The sequence below is a fragment of the Octopus sinensis genome, unplaced genomic scaffold (assembly GCF_006345805.1).
Source record: "Octopus sinensis unplaced genomic scaffold, ASM634580v1 Contig13342, whole genome shotgun sequence".
Classification (NCBI taxonomy): Eukaryota; Metazoa; Mollusca; class Cephalopoda; order Octopoda; family Octopodidae; genus Octopus; species Octopus sinensis.
The window spans coordinates 12,501-28,396 of NW_021832871.1; the positions used below are offsets into that span (position 1 = coordinate 12,501).

The 15,896-nt window shown below is 41.7% G+C and overlaps 1 long non-coding RNA gene across 1 annotated transcript in view; it reads right to left on the minus strand.

Moving 5' to 3' along the window:
• LOC118761414 overlaps nt 1-14,941 on the minus strand; it is a 23,919-nt gene extending 8,978 nt beyond the window's left edge. The window contains exons 1-2 of the long non-coding RNA XR_004997362.1: nt 14,927-14,941; nt 1,864-1,867 (exon numbers count right to left, since the gene is read on the minus strand). This is a non-coding gene — a long non-coding RNA (uncharacterized LOC118761414). The remainder of the gene's footprint in view (nt 1-1,863; nt 1,868-14,926) is intronic.
• Between the last annotated feature and the right edge of the window lie 955 nt (nt 14,942-15,896).

A 15,896-nucleotide genomic window follows, 5' to 3' on the forward strand; every position in this document is an offset into this window, starting at 1 on the left:
CAATGAATACTGAAGCCAAAAAAATGGAGGAAAATCATACCCAGAATTTCATCAGGCACTCATCCATATTTACGGTCGTACGCATATAATCTCCACCCCACCCCACCCCATGTACCCACGCGCGCGCGCACAGACTCACGGATGGACGGATATGCATGCACACACACAGAGGCACACACACACACACAACTATCACCATCACCCTCCCTACACACATGTTCGCGCGCGCACTGAATCACCTGGGCGTGCGAACATGTGTGAGCATGTACGAGTACTCGTTGATATCGATGTGAATGTTGACATTCAAGGTGTATGTGTGCGTGTGTGTTTGTATACATACATATGTTTGTACAATACACACACACACACACACACACACACACATGTATTTGTGCATAGACATGTATTCTTTATAGAATACTAGCTGAATTACCCGGTAATACCCGGAAAAGTCGAGGGTATTTCCAGCTCCCGTTCCCATTACAATGTTGCATATCCTATCCCGTTCCCTGTTCAGTTTCCGTTTAAATTACAAATAAATTTACAAATACACGTGACGTGGGATATATTTACAAATACTGCAAGTAAAATATTTAAATCATAAAATTGATTGATTTGTAATGGTAAGGTAATATCAAAGTTGAATTGGTGGATGGTTAGAATGTTGAGGGGATTGACGATGTGCGACTATGAAACAATTGAAGGTTGAATATTATCAATTTTGGGGGTTTTCCCTATTACTGTCACATTGTGAAATTTTAAAATTAGCTCAAAATGTTCAAATTTGGTATATTGAAATAATTTTCCACGTTAAATCCGAATTTTTTATTTATTTGGTCTAGAAATAGTGCAGTAAAATGTTACTGGGGTTTAAAATTTAATCACTTTTACCTAATCAGAAAACACGATTTGGAAGTTAGCATTTTCTGCATGATAAGTGTTTATCACAAATGAAAGCAAAATCATTACGTGAGGGAATTTTTATTAAACAAACGAAAGCTAGGCATTACAACGACCAAAGTTGTTAGAACTTCTGATATTTTAATAAGTTTTAATGAATAAAGTCATGTGAAACGGTCGAACAAACATGCAGGTAATTTTAAAAGGAAAAAGATCGCGAACGAACTTTTTTTCCGAAAAATTGCACAAATCTGTCCTGATCAAGAGGCCTATCTGTTGGGGAAAGCATGGTCTGACATGGGATAAACAAAAATTTGTATAAGACATACTATTGTAAAAATTGCCTCACAACGACGGGCTATTATTCATCAATGGAAGAAAATAAAAGACATTATCTATAGTTTTATTGTTTCAGTACGTTGGTAAAGTTTTAATAAATCTTAATACAGTGGTTTGAAAACAAATATAAAAACACTTTACTTTTCACTAAAAAAAATTTTTGACTGAGCATGCGATAAGTAAAATGACAGGTAAAAATTAAAGAACAAAGTATTAAAATTCGTTGTTCCCTTCGGTAAACACATTCTCTCCTGCTCTATCCCTATCGCTTGTTCTCTCTCTCTATCTCTCATATTCCCTGTCTCACTGTTTCTTCCTGTCTCCTTCTCTTCCCTGATATCAGCCACCCTCATTATGCCACCACATTTTTCTTCTCATTTTATCATATAATAACCCAACGCCCGTAGGGGGCCCATTATAATTTTTAATTGCAATCCAATTAGTTTATAATTGAACTGGATGTTAGTTTAACATGTATGCAAAGTTTCGTAAAAATTGGCTCGCTGATATAGGCAGCAAGATGGTAACAAACAGACGGACAGAAATTGTCATTTTTATATAAGATGGCTGTGTGCTTAGATTGCTTATGCGCATATGTGTATGTGTGAGTGTGTATGTCAAAACTTCGCTATTATTTTCTGTTCATCTCTTCTTCTGTCCACCTCCCAACACTCAAACACACACACGCACACACATATATATACATACATATATATATCCACGCATACACATATATATTCATATACACATACATATCTATATTTCTCTCTATATATACTTATATACACATTGTGTGTGTGTAAGTAAATAAATAAATATATATATATATATATATATATGTATGTATGTATGCATAGTCTAATATAGATATGTATGTGCATATGAATATATATGTATGTGTGTGTATATATACATATATATGTATGTATATATGTATGGGTGTATGTGTGTGAGTGTATGTGGGTGTGCCGTGAGTGAGGTGACAGGGGAAGCGATAAACAGAAAATAATAGCGAAGTTGTAAGATGATTGATAGAAAGAGAGATGAAGAGAGAGGGAAAGAAAGAGAGAGTGTGTGTGTGTGAGAGAGACAGACAAACAGGCAGACAGATACACAGACACACAGACAGACAGACAGACAGACACAGACAGATAGGTAGACAGACAGACAGACAGACAGACAGACAGATAGATAGATAGATAGATAGATAGATAGATAGATAGATAGATAGATAGATAGATAGACAGACAGATAGACAGATAGATTGGATAGATTGGATAGATAGGCCCACAGATAGTAGGGGATATTTTGCTTGTTTTTCAGTGTTGAAAGCTTGATCTCATTTAGAGTTGATGATTGAAGCTGTCTGCTGTTAAATAAACAAGGAGACAGACAATAATATAGATAGATAGATAGATAGATAAATAGATAGATAGATAGATATGTTTCTTTATTAGCCACACAGGGCTGCACACAGATAGAACAAATTACAAGGTAGAGCTTTTCTTTTGAAGGTTTAAAAAAAAAAAAAAATAATAATAATAATAATAATAATAAAAAAAAAAAATAAAATAAAAAGGGGGGTCGATCAAAAGGGATCGTAAAAGGAGAGAAGGAGGACAAAAAAAGGGGGGGGGGTAAAAAAAGGGGGAGAGGAAAAAAATTGATCAATAGGGATCGTTATCACAGAAATGTCAATATGAAGTGTAAAGGGGAGGACAGGTGAGGTTTACCCGTGGAAAGAAAAGCCTACGGAAAAGACCACGGTAACCTCGGTCAATGAAGTCACATGTTATATTTCTTTTTTTTTTTTTTTTTGCAAATAAGCAACTCTCTGTATTAATTTTTACGGTTCATAGAATCATAGTGAAGGTGGCTTCGTCATTCATACGTGCCATCCTTGCTACATTCACCCATCTTTTTTTAAAACATTCACTAGACAAAACTTGCCTCTCTACTCTCACTTTTTTCTTCAAGTGATACTTGAAGAAGTTGATGAGAGATTGACCAGAGAGGAAAGTGTTTGTCTCTAATCCTTTCAGACGCGTCCACCAGATACATTCTTTCGCCATAGCCACAAGTATGATAAAAATAGCTCTTCCTTCCCGTTTGAAGGAAGGAGGCGTGACGATATTAACGATAGACTCGGCGGATAAACCGACACGTCCCACACGTGACAGCAGTCGTTCGACATAAGCCCACAGGTCGGAAATTGCTGGACACTGCACGATTGCGTGCAGAGCGGTTTCGTCGCTCTGCCCGCATCTCGGGCAGGTCGGCCCCGTGTTTCTCGAGCCATGCCTATAGAGCTTATCCCCAACGGGTAGCGCTTCTCGGTAGCACCGCCAGGCCAGGGATCTCTGGAAGTTGTCCATTGGTCCCGGGTCGAAAGTCGTTTGAAACAGGCGGGTCAGGTATTCCTCGTCGACGCTCAGGTTTGCCCCGAGCTCGTCGTCGTACCTCCCCTCCACTAATCCCCTATAGAATGCTTTGGTTGTGTTGAAGTCACTCAAGGTCGACCCGGGACGGCAGAGTTGCTTGAGAGCAACGCGACACTCGCGGTGCCATTCGCCCTTCCTCGGCCTCTTTTTGATCCACGACTGTAGTTCGGTCATGGAGACGAGTTGCGGGAATGCGTGCCTCACAAACGGCGACCACACCTGTTCACCGTCGTCTACATAGAGCCGGAGATGTCGCAGTCTCAGCGCGTGTCTGCGCATCATCAACCACGGCATGCCCAGCCCTCCTTCTAACGGGTGTTGACAGCAAATGGATCGCCTGACCATCGGGACGCATCCTTTCCACAAGAAGCGGAAGAGGATGCGTTCTAGTTTGGTGATGGTAGGGTCGGGACAAGGTACGACGGTCAGGCGGTAGTAGATGATGGACGCGATGTACGCGTTCACCACCTCCGCCCGACCTTTTAGGGACAGTTTCCTCTCGTTATCTCGTTCCAGTTCTTCTCCATTTGGAGGTCCGGACCGAACCAGAACCCGAGCAACTCAACCGGGCCGTTTGTCCAGCGTCCCACGACGGAGGTACTGGTGGACGGCATGGGTTTGCTTCTCCAGGTGCCGAGCCGCAAGCCCACTGACTTTTCCCGGTTGATTTTTGCTCCTGTCACCGCTTCGTAGTCTTTCAGTGTCTCGCCGACCCGCTCGATGTGTTCGTGGCTTGACACTATGACGGTGACGTCGTCCGCGTATGCAGACACGCTCGTCCCGCATCCCAATTCTCGCGGGATGCCCCTTAGAGTCGCCAGCTTCCGCAGTAGTGGCTCAAGAGTCAAACGTATAGAAGCGCCGAGAGGGGGCATCCCTGACGGACCGAACGTGCAATGTCGAAGGGTCTCGATAGATGTCCATTTACGCGAATTACCGAACGGATGCCTCTGTACAGGCAGCTATCCAGCCGCGGAAGACGGGACCGAAACCAGCCGCTCTCAGGACTGCCTCCAAGTATCGATGGTCTACCCTATCAAAGGCTTTCGATTGATCCAAGTTGATCAGGGCCCCACCCATGCCAGGTTCGTTAACTACCCTGTCTATGATGTAGCGCATCAGATGGAGGTTGTCATGGATGCTCCGGCCCGGCACGGCGCACGTTTGTGCGTTGTCGACCAGTTTCTCCATGACAAGCGACAACCTCTTGGCTAACACCTTTGTCAAAATTTTCAGGTCTGCATTGAGCAGAGTGATTGGCCTAAAGTTATCTATAATGTTTCCCTTGTTTGGATCTTTCTTCAGCAGAGTTACAGCTCCTCGACTCACAAAACCGGGTATGCTCCCGTTTTGCTGCCAGTTGCAGTATACCGCTGCCAAGACGTCTCCAAACAAGTCTGGCATACAATAGTAAAATTCGTAGGGTAGACTATCCAAACCCGGTGATTTGTCCCTCGAACATTCTGCCATCGCTTCCCGCACTTCCGCCGCCGTGATGGCACCTTCGCAGCACCCTGCCTTTCTTGTCGAGAGTCGTGGCAGGCTATGTAGGTAGGCACTGAAGTCTACCCTACGTTCTTGCCCTCCACTCGTCCCGAACAGTCGGGCAAAATGCTGCTGAAAGGCCTCACACATTTTACTTGGCTCGAGCAATTCGCGCCCCTGTTTATCTACCAGTGACCGAATGGTGGCTTTGTTGCCCTGCGCGCCTCTGCCACCCGGGCCTCTCTCGCGGCTCCAACACCTTCGTTCCTTAGAGCACGCATCCTAGCTCTGACAGCACATCCTTCGTGTTTGGCGTTGAAGTGTTGGTCGAGGGCCAACCTCGCCGCCAAAACGTCGGATGCGATGCCGCTTCTAATTGCCTCTTCTAGCTTCTTAACTAGCTCACCCTCTACTCTATTTCTATCTATGGCTAGTGCTTTGCTGTACCTAATCGCTTCTGCTTTTACTGCTCTCTTGAGGGCAAACCACCATTTGTTGTTGATGATGGCTCCCGTCAAAGCCCTCTTTACTAGTGTGCTAATCCGGTCTCTGAAAACTTGTCTGGACGGGAATGATGCGTTCAGTTTCCAGTACCCAGGACCCTGTCTATGTGCCTTATCTAAGTCTAGCGTACACGTCACCAATTTGTGATCCGTGTAGCTGACTGTGTGGAATTGTGGACATCCTAAGTTATCCTTGTCTACTGTCCTACACAGTATCCTATCTAGATACGATCTCGACGACCCACTGCGGTTGCTCCATGTCCACGTTGGTGCATTTGGGTGGTCGAGTCGGTACCTGTCAGACAGTTGGAATCGTCTGAGCAGGTCTCTGAGGCATTTGCATCCCCTTCTGTTTCTGTCTCTACCCACGTAGTCTACATGCGTGTCCAAGGTAGTATTCCAATCCCCCACTAAGAGTAAAGGACGAGACGTTCCCAAGAATACTTCTAGACGTCGAAAGAAATCCGCCCGACCTGTTAAGGGCGGTGCGTAGACTGATACGAGTCGAAAAGCGCACCCATTGCTGCCGTCAACATCCAGAACGATCAGTCTACCCTCTGGGTCTACGAATATCGTCTTGACTTCGAGATCCAGGCTCTTGTGAAAAAGTACCGCGGTTCCACTACCGCCCATCCTCGGCAGACAGGGAGCGAAATAAATGTTAAACTGTCCGCCAAACATGGACATTAGGGCCCGTGGCTCGTGGAGTCTGGTCTCACTTATGGCTATGATTCCCAAATCATGTGACTTGATGTCATTTAGGAGGTATCCTTGTTTCCAAGGAGACCCCAAGCCACGCGCATTCACACAACCAATCTTGACCATGATTCTATTGGGGTGTGTGCTTTAAAACACACAAATGAAAGTACAGAGAGTTACTTACTTGTGTCGAAAGTTTTGGCTTCCTCGTTCTTTGATGTGTCTTCGAGGAGGTTTCTATATAGTTTTTGGGACAGACATTTCTGGAAACCCCCTACAGCATTTGGGAAGAGGGCTTTGAGTTTGTGGTGTTGTGTTTGTGTGATGTGTAGTATTTTGATGTGTTTGGGTGGTGTAGTGCGTGGATGATTGCTATTTTTAAAGTCATCTTCACAAATGTTTGTGTATCCTGTGATGTACTCCATTAGTTTGGAGTCTTTTGTGTCTATCGCTGATAGCATTGTTTTTGTGGTGTTGGTGCTTGTTTTGTTGTGTATGGAGTTTTCAGGGTTCAGGTATCTCCCTGCTTTGGTTGCGATTTCTTGTTTGGTTTTTCTTGATCTTTTTCTTTTACCCCCTGTGGCTATTTGCCATTCTGTCGAACTTTCATCGTTAGATGAAAAGTCTGACGAATCAGCAGGGAGCAAGGGTAAAGCGTCTGGGTGTGTTTGTTCGGTTGTAGATATTGTTGTGGTGCGCGGGGAGGGTGTTGCTGGGGGGTTTGTTGTGGTTATTGTCTCTCCTACATCCTTGGTGCTTGTCTTCTTCGTTGTTATTCTTGGTGTTGGAATTGGTTTATTTGTTGTTGGTGGTGATGATTCTGTTCTTGGCGCTGGTGTTGGTGTTGTTTGGTTGGGTTGGCTTGTTCTTTGTTGTTTTTCCTGCATTTCCGCATACAGCTTCTTGACTAGCTGTCCATATTGTGGTGTGGGCAATAATCCTGGCTTTTGTGATTTTTCCTGTGGCTGTTGTTGTTGTTGTAATTTTGCGGCAGATTTGCACTCCTTTTTGAGGTGTGCCTCACTGCCACATGTATAGCATCGTGGCCTTCTGCCCTCGACTACTACGTATAACTTGCGGCCATCCTCAAGATGTACGTGGGTGGGGATTTTATTTATGTCCTCTTGACTTATGTGGAAGAGGAACTCTATTCTCTTTCCCAGCCAGTCCTTGTTTTCCGAAACACCGATATCTAGGATGTTTAAGTCCTCCATTTCGGATGTTAAGGCGGATGTAATCCACAGTGTTGTAGTCACTTGGGGGACACCACTGATAATGACTTTCGTCACCTTCTGGCCGAGGTAACTCGGTGTCAACGTTAGTTCATCAGAATGAAGGGAGAATTTCTTCGCCAACTCTTCATTCTGAAAAACCACCTGTACGTGTGCGAACTTGTTCGCCCAAGTCACACAATCCTTGTATCCCCAGATGGGGCGTAAGCACTTTTCGACTTTGTCTGTGCTTGCCTTTTCTGGACTTTTTGTTTTTTTATTTGTGATTTTATATACAATTGTCTTTTTTTTCTCCTCATTCAGTATGTGCTGAGGTATGTGTAAGAGTATTTTTCCGTTTTGATTTGTAATAAGGTTTCTGCAATCTTTAATCTGTTGTGTAGTAAACGAAACTTTTGTTACCTTTTCTTTTATCGCCTCGGCGAAGTTTGTTGTTGTTTTGTTATTGTTGTTACTGCCGGTGGTGTTGGTGTTGATGGCAGGGGTGTGGGTTGTAGGTTTGTGGTTGCTGATTATGCAACTAGCAAGGGGTGGAAAATTGCCTGCGTAATTTAGTCCTGCATTAGCGCAAATTTCGGCATTTCGTTTGCTTGTCGTCGTTATTTTTCCACTTGTTGGTGATGGAGTGAGCAGTGGTTGAAGGGAATTGTTGTTGTCGTCGTCGTTGTTGTTGTTGTTGTTGTTGTTGTTGTTATTGTCGTTCTTGGTGACGGCGGTGGTGTTAGTAGTATTAGTAGCATTGACGGCACGGTCTTTGGTGGCGGTGATGTTGGTATTGTTATTGGTGGCGACGTCTTTAGTAGGGATAGCAGTTTTAGTAGCAGATTCTGCCATGGTGTTGTTGTCGGTGTTGGTGGTGGTGGTGGACTCACTGATGGTGTTGACGGTGCTTGGCCTTGCGACCTTTGTTTTGTATTTGTTGCTGTTGTCGATGTTGATGGTGGCGGAGTTGTCAGGTTCAGCGTAAGGTAACAGAGCATCCTGTTTTTCTGCCTCTGCGTCACGCTTGACTTGCACCTCAGCCTCGTGGTGACCAGTGGCCATTTTGGAAATAAAATGGCTAAATGAAACCACGAAGGCTATGAGAATTTTTTCTTTTAAATTTTGCCCACAAGGGGCAAAATTTTGTGTAGATATTAATCAAGGTTTGCAGTGGATGTTGTTGCACAACTTTTAAACACAAAATATTTCACAATAAACAATTTTCAACGTACAAAATGACCAACTTACGTGGAGCCCATTTGACTAGCGTCCGTCCATGTCGAGATAGATAGATAGATAGATAGATAGATAGATAGATAGATAGATAGATAGATATATAGATAGATAGATAGATAGATGAGGAGTGGCGGGAAACGAGAGAAAGTGGGGGTTTGCTGCCAGGAGCTGGAATGTTACGTCGATGATGTTGTGTGATCTGTCAGAAGCTGAGAACAAGCGATGAAGAAAAATTAAGGACGTAAGCGACCCATCTTTTAACCGGAGAAATGTGATCCGAATTCGGTTATCAATCATAGAATATCCAGTCAAAATGACAGCTAATTGAGAAAGTCACTAGGGAATGATTTCGACATGTCGGCTTCCAGCGCCATCTGCTGGAGCAGTTCTTGAAAGATTACTGCGTTGTAAAGCAAACAACAACAACAAGAGCAATAATAATAATAATCATTTCTTTTATTAGCCTCAGGGGCATAGATGAGAAGAACGTTACAAGGACAGACAACAATTCGCGTGTGAGGATTTAAGTAAAAGATGGGGAGAAAGGAAAGGAAAACACAGTGAAATACTATTATCATGTGATAACATCAATGAAACAGTCCTGATACAGGAGGAAATTCAACTAGGGCCAATCAAGTAATCCCACAGATCCAGGATTATTCTACCCACCAAATGTACGATCCCTCTCGCCTGCTCTCCAATCAACAGGTGCATATTTAGAGTAGGACCATTCATTATAACCATTTTTGAATGAATAAGACTGGTTTTACATGAAGAGGAATTTATGCAAAATATGAGAGGTATTCATAAATACGGATTTTTGTAATTCACTTATTTTATAATTTCCGGGATTTTGGTCGACATATTCACAGCCAGTCATATTTTATTCAGCTGTTTTTTATATCAAAGATGACAAGTTTTTCTCCGAGCATGTGACTGGCTGCGGAATATACGGTATTAAAAAGGCGGCGAGCTGGCAGAAACGTTAGCACGCCGGACGAAATGCTTAGCGGTATTTCGTCTGTCGCTACGTTGTGAGTTCAAATTCCGCCGAGGTCGACTTTGCCTTTCATCCTTTCGGGGTCGATAAATTAAGTACCAGTTACGCACTGGGGTCGATGTAATCGACTTAATACCTATGTCTGTCCTTGTTTGTCCCCTCTGTGTTTAGCCCCTTGTGGGCAGTAAAGAAATAGGTATTTCGTCTGTCTTTACATTCTGAGTTCAAATTCCGCCGAGGTCGACTTTGCCTTTCATCCTTTCGGGGTCGATAAATTAAGTACCAGTTACGCACTGGGGTCGATGTAATCGACTTAATACCTATGTCTGTCCTTGTTTGTCCCCTCTGTGTTTAGCCCCTTGTGGGCAGTAAAGAAATAGGTATTTCGTCTGTGTTACGTTCTGAGTTCAAATTCCGCCGAGTTCGACTTTGCCTTTCATCCTTTCGGGGTCGATAAATTAAGTACCAGTTACGCACTGGGGTCGATGTAATCGACTTAATACCTATGTCTGTCCTTGTTTGTCCCCTCTGTGTTTAGCCCCTTGTGGGTAATAAAGAAATAGGTATTAAAAAGGTCCCAAAATAACAGAAATGCATCTGGCGTTCACGCTGGCTGAATTTTCGTCTTTCTCTGATATTTTACGGTATTCTGCAGCATACAAGTCGAATTTTTTTCAGACCAAAATTTCCAACTGCCCGCCCCACCCTCATCGTAGGCCGACCGTTTTTTGATGACCAAAGCGACGAGTTTTGAGGACCAAAAATTGCCTGTGAAATGCAACAAAATTTGGAAAGACAGTGACGATGTTTGAACGCTTGCACTGCAAGTTTACTTGGTATATTACGTCAGTATCTATGCTGGAAAATACGGCATTGTGCTTTTTAAAACAGCAAGTCCATAAATGATTCTAGCTCAAGACAAATACTGCAGTAATTGGCCTATCGAGGTTGTGTGTATACATTAAGTATGTTACATAGAAAGCTATTTTAATTAAATACTGCCTCAACTGCGTACACGGGATATGTATATGCATGTATTTATATACATACATATATATATATATATATATAATATAATATATATATATATATAATATATATAAAATATATATATATATATTATATATATATATATATACTCTTTACTCTCTCTCTTTTATATATATAGACGCGCACAAACACACACACACACACACACACACACTCACATACACACACACACACGCACAAACACGAGTGAGCGCATAAATGCAAAACAAGGTGGAAAAAATAGTACTCGAATACCGAAGGTAGAGTAATATGCTTTTATTACAGCTGAAAAAATCTTCACAAACTGTTACTCATTACTCAGAGTTTCATGTTACCGTTCGTCGGACAGTTGTGATCAGTATATTTAATATATATGGCGTTTGCGTGGCTGTGTGGTAAGACGCTTGCTTCCCAACCACATGGTTTCGAGTTCAGTCCCCCTACGCGGCACCTTGGACAAGTGTCTTCTATAGGATCGGGCCGACCAAAGCCTTGTTAGTGGTAGACGGAAGCTGAAAGAAGCTCGTCGTGTATCACACATACATATATATGTATGTATATATATATATATGTATATATTTATGTGTGTGTGTGTGTCTTTGTGTCTGTGTTTGTCCCCCACCACTGCCTGACAACCGGTGTTAGTGTGTTCACGTCTCCGTAACTTCAACGGTTCGGCAAAAGAGACCGATAGAATAAGAACCAAGCTTAAAAAATAAGTGCTGGGGTTGATTTGTTCGATCAAAACCTTTCAAATGCGGTGCTCCGGCATGGCCGCAGTCAAATGACTGAAACAAGTAAAACGAAAAAGAAAAAGGTAAGTTAAATTGCAGCAACACCATAGATTAAGTATAAAAACAAACTCGACTTAACAGAGCTTAATTTCGATTTGGGGTCCACAGGATTATTTGGGCCCGGCTCATTTCTACTTCGTCAGTCTGCTGATTACTCGCGAATCGATGCATTTTTAATACGCAGTATGCCCCATTTATTTTTATGTTTCTTGTCAAGTAGTTATTTAACTGAAATTAGAAGCAATTTTGTATGTCTTTTCATCAGCTGGCAGAAACGTTAGCACGCAGGGCGAAATGCTTAGCAGTATTTCGTTTGGCTTTACGTTCTGAGTTCAAATTCCGCTGGAGTCGACTTTGCCTTTCATCCTTTCGGGGTCGATAAATTAAGTACCAGTTACACACTGGGGTCGATCTAATCGACTTAATCCCTTTGTTCCCTTTGTCTGTCCTTGTTTGTTCCATCTATGTTTAGCCCCTTGTGGACAGTAAAAAATAATATATAAAGCTGAAGTTGTCTGTGTATGGCAGGTTTGGTAGCCTTCAACTAACACTATCTCCTCCGAGACGCTGAAGCGCAAGTTGAACAAAATTGAGAGTATGATAGAAGGCTTGCTCTTCATTCCGTAGAAGATAAAATTCAAATCGGACCACGTTAACACCAAAACTTATTTATATCAAAAAGGTGCTTTTTTTCTATGAAAATCCTTATTTTTTTACGATATTTTGACTGCTGTGTCACCATTTTTCAGTGTATTTCAACCAGAAAAATGTTTACTTAAAGAGAATAACAAGCTACGTAATGCAAATTTTTTACTTTTCAAATGTTCCAATTTTAAAGGGTCAAAACAAACCCGAGCAACGCCGGGTGATACTGCTAGTATATGTCAAAGGTGAAGAATTTGTATTTAAAGGAGTGTCAGTATATCTTATACCCTAGAAAGGAAACATCTTTCACCGTACCAACAAGTGTTGTCACCTCCACTAACATTAACGCAATGCAAACGATTATAAATGATCAATTACAAAGTCTGAACCGCTCCTTATTAATCACCTACTGCAAGCCTTCTCTCCAGCACCACTAACCATTTAAAACTTGAATGAAAGCAGAAACTGTTGTGCGTGACATCTCCATGGTTTTCAACCATGACCCTACTGGAAAAAACCGCTAACACTGTATTCGATTTATCACTGATCACAGGAACTGATAGGTTTCTGTCAGGTTCGCTGGCTGCCTCGAAATTTAATCTCACATGAAGATAAAACAATGCCATGTGAAATAACGTTGAGAGAGTCAGTCAAGGAGCACTACGAATTAACGAGAGAGCACTTACATGACGGCCACGGCTGATGTGCTTCTCGTCATGCCGCTGTTCGATCAGAGCTGATCTGAGACTGAAGAACAAATACAACAGTAACGTCAAGAGAACTTCTATGCAGTCGACTGACCTGCTAGAAATAGCAACCAAGTTTCTTTCAAATCACACGCTACGGACTAAAAAAATTGTGACATGTTAGACAATCTACTTTCTGATATGTGTGCGTGTGTGAATATATATATTCACACATTCCCTTCCGGTCATTTCAAAATGTAACCACATGTGAATCGTTGGCGATTTTTTCCCCTTCATCTTCCTTTTCTATTGGACTTTCCTCTGTTTCTAAAGAAGAGCTTTGCTCGAAACGTTAAGCCATCTTTCCTTCCCTGAGCGTCTGCTAATACTTTACATGTTCCACGTCCTCATATTGTTGTTGTTTTTTTTTTGCAATCCCATGACTGACCATGGGATTGCACCTAGAAAGTTACCCTCCCAGGCACAAGTCCGAGCAAGGTTGTTTATGGAAGACCAGCAGTCGCCCATGCATACCGGCTTCCCCTCTCCACGCCACCAGTGTTATCCTAGGGAAAAGCAAAGGCTGATACAGCTTGGCACTTGTGACGTCGCAACTCATTTCTACAGCTGAGTGAACAGGAACAGCGTGAAATAAAGTGTCTTGCTCAAGAACACAACATGTAATCCGGTCTGGTATTCGAACTCACAACCTCACGATCGTAAGCTCAACGCTCTAACCACTGAGCCATGCACCTTCACACACACACATATATATAATGTAAACAGTATACAGTTACAAGTTACTAATAGTTTCATGCATTGGAGATGTATAACACACCTTGCATCTCCAAGTAATTTTCAGGCTGTGAGCACATGGCCTATACAGTTTACAAAGGCTGCAAATTGCTTGGAGACTATATCTGCAGTGCTTCATCAAATAATATTTATCTCTCACTGGATGGATTACTTTTATTGTTGATCTTACTTTAACGGAAAAGTAAACTATATATATATATATATATGAGAGAAATAGGGAGAGAGAGAGATACATATATATATATGCCTACATGTATAATATATAGTATATATAATATATATATATACATACACACATATATATGCCTATATACACAATATATATGATACAAGGAGTGAGGATCTAAATCCTTCAAAGGGATGTCAAACATCCAAGTCCACCGATACAATATTTGAAAAATCAATAAAGTATAAGGAAAGGGGGAAAATATATATAGGAGTAGACGATTTCCTGTAGCATTTCCCTTATCCGCCGGAAGTATTATAAGCTACCATCACTTATATGACTTGGCAATTTTTCTGAATAGTCAGACTTGTTCATCACCACTGTAGCATTTCCCTTATCCGCCGGAAGTATTATGATGGAATTGTCGTTCTGTAGTCTACTGATAGCGAACTTTCCTTCCTTAGGGATGTTTGGTTTGGGAAATTTCCCTTTTTCTAGTATCTGTCTCACTTTCCACCTTAGTTCATCTCCTTGAGCTTTTGGTATCTTTACAGCTATCTCTTCAATAGGGGCTATCATGTCCAAGTAAGGAATGCACTTGATGGTTGTCGCAAACTTGAGACCTTTGTTCAGTACCGCTTCTTCAGAGCTTTCTAGATGTTGGCTACTTACAATAATTAATTTTTCACCTATTTCCGAATTACATTACTTGGCGGTTGGAGTTATGGCTGCTCTGTCTAGTGGACGAATGGCCTGTTAAGGCCATTCCTAAATTGTTATATATTTACATTTTAGTCTCATGACTATTTTTCTTTTCCACTGGGCCGCTGGTAGTGATAAATTTTTATCGAATTTTTTACTACCCTAAATTGATTAATATATATATATATTATATATATATATATATATATATATTTATACATGCATACATACATACATAAATACATACATACATACATACACACACACACACACACACACATATATATATGTAAAGAGTGAGTGAGGAATAGAGAAAGTGAAAAAAAGCCATATATACAAGTCCCAAATTGTTGTTGTGGGAGTTTGCTAGTTTATTACTTCGACCCCGATATGAACCTGCTTCTTATTTTATCGACACTAAAACGTTAAAAGTGAATGTTAGCATTGGCACAATTCGAACAGGCTGAACAAGATGTATAGTTCTACAATAGGCACAAGGCGTGAAATTTGGGCGGGGAACAAGTCGAACTCATCGACCTTCAGTCTTTGACTGGTACTTAATTTATCGTCCCCGAAATGATGAAAGGCAAAGTCGACCTCGGCTGAATTTGAACTCATTACGTATCGACGGGCGAAATATCTGTTTCTTTATTAGCCACAAGGGAATAAACATAGAGGGGACAAACAAGGACAGACAAACGGATTACGTCGATTAATCGACCCCAGTGCGTCACTGGTACTTAATTTATCGACCCCGAAATGATGAAAGGCAAAGTTGACCTCGGTGGAATTTGAACTCAGTTCTTAGCGACGAACGAAATACGGCTAAGCATTTCGCGCGGGGCACTAACGTTTCTACTAGCTTGCCACATCTGGGTAGGCACGATATAGCAGTAATTGTTGGTCTGAGTCACCTGCGTGTTTATCTGTGTTAGTTTGTGTGTGTGTGTGTATGTGTGTGTGTGTGTGTGTGTGTGTGTGTTAAGAATGTTGAAACTGAGTCACACTTGACTTAACATTAACGACTGCAGGCCTCTTAGTCAAAAATCAGGTCAGACAGTTTTATATACCTGTAAGCAGCTTTCGTCAACGTCATCATCATAATCGTCATCATCATTATTGTCAAGGCTATACACGCACGCGCACTATTACATGTCTGCATTTGTATGTATAGATGTATCAGTAGGTATATATATGGACATACATTATATATATGTATATATATATATATATATATACAT